This window comes from Morone saxatilis, unplaced genomic scaffold (assembly GCF_004916995.1).
Source record: "Morone saxatilis isolate NCDOM2014 unplaced genomic scaffold, NCSU_SB_2.0 Contig511, whole genome shotgun sequence".
Lineage (NCBI taxonomy): Eukaryota > Metazoa > Chordata > Actinopteri > Moronidae > Morone > Morone saxatilis.
Window position 1 is genome coordinate 692 of NW_023340109.1, and position 1,930 is coordinate 2,621.

Here is a 1,930-nt window from a genome sequence, read left to right on the forward strand (position 1 = left end):
CTAGTAGTTTGACTTCATTTATCAGTAGCTTACTGCTTGCAGTCAGAAATCAGTATTTCTTCTTCCTACAGTGTGATGTTTGAATGCTGTCTGTGCAGAGTTTGACACTAGAAGGATGTTTTAACATTAATCTGCTGAACGTAGAAAGTTTCTCTGTGCTCATTGAAAACATGATTTTAGGGGCATGATTTGTGACATCACAAATACTTTTAAAGTCAATCTTGGTCAAGTATGCAGCTTGCATACTGGAGCATGATGTAGAAACTTGAAGTTACCAGTGCAGTACATTTTAATGTGGAAATTATACTATTGTAGAAAAAAACATATCAGACATGTATAATAGTTTTTCTTTTCTTTATTGTTTTAATTGTTGTCAGGTAATACAAAACCCAGATTAGTTTACAACAAAAACATTCCTTTCAATGTCCAATGTCCTTGTGAAAAGACTGATGAGCTGCATCACCTCAGTTGTCTTTATTGTGTGTTCTGCCTTAGGTTTTCTTTGACAACTCAGAGGTCGGCCCTCATCATATTTAGCCTGCAGTGTGAACTCTGTCTTGACTCTCCATGCCCCATCTAATTATCCAAGTATGAGCTGCAAGTAAACAAATCAATGTGGTCAGAATAAAAAAAAAAATGTATGTCCTAATAACTAAGATAAATGTGGCAGTTAAAACATTAATGCAGCAGCAGGAACGCTTTCAATCGCCATTTTTTGTGTAAATTAATTGACCCCCTCTCCTGTGTAAAGGTCACTGAGAATCAATGAATGTATGAAATATTATAAGTTCTCAATGTTTTAAAAAGAGGATGAACTGACCTTTATGCAATATCAAATTGATTATCACACCATGTTTGGAAGGGCTTCTTATACGAGACTTTAATCCCAAAGGCCTGGGCTGGATGTGTGCTTCCGTGTATTGTGCACAACAACAATGTTAAGAGGGCGATTAAAATAGTGGGGGAGGGGCTCAGATAGGGTGTCAGGAAGCAATTGGAGACCTTTGGGGAAAAGCAAGGCAAGAGGGAAAGGAAAATATTTAATTAAGATCCAATGAACAACGTAAACTCAACTTGCTTGTTTGTATGCTGCAAAACATCAGTGTCTATTAAAAATCTTCTTTAAACCTGCCTCTGGACTAACATTTTTCAGGCTTTTGGCAGACAAATAAACATGCTTTAAGTGTCTGCAGGGACAGTGTATAAAAGTAAGTGAGAGTAGATTCTTTCTGTCAGTGCCATAGACTTGAAATGCAGTCAACAAAGGGCACAGAGGGGAATTCTACCACAGTGATTGACATGTGTGACCTAAATGAAATTGATAAAAGCCCTAGATCAAGCACCACATTGCTTTAAATCCTTGACCTTTGTTGTTTGTACTGTATACCCTGTGAAATGGGTTTGTGCTGCTTCCAAAGGAATGGGGAAATAGATGGTTATGCATCAGTGTGTGACTCATGCAGTCAGATTTCATGTTTTTTCCTCACTCTGTAATTCATCAGCTTTATAATAGAAAAGTAGTCTGATGTAATCGGACAATTTAGGTTAAAGTAATTTATTATTGTTTGCAACAACCAATGCAACCATTTCCTTTTCATTGATACTGTATAATAAACTCTCATGCCCAATACCGATAGTGATATACTCTGAGTTACCAGTCAATTAGGTAGTAGAAGTCCAATACATGTTGCCCACCCCCACATCCATATGCATACAGGAGGCAGAGACTTTTCCACAGAATACCATCTCAGTAATTAATTCCACAATTCTGCTTTTTTCAATGTTTTAGTAACACTGAATGTTACTTTAAACTCATCTCTTGCTCTATTTTTTCTTTTCCCTGATAAAAAGATACAGGGTAAATGACTATTATTTGTTGTTTGGCCTCACAGTTAATAGGTTTCAATTTAATATCTGAATTTATGAGGGA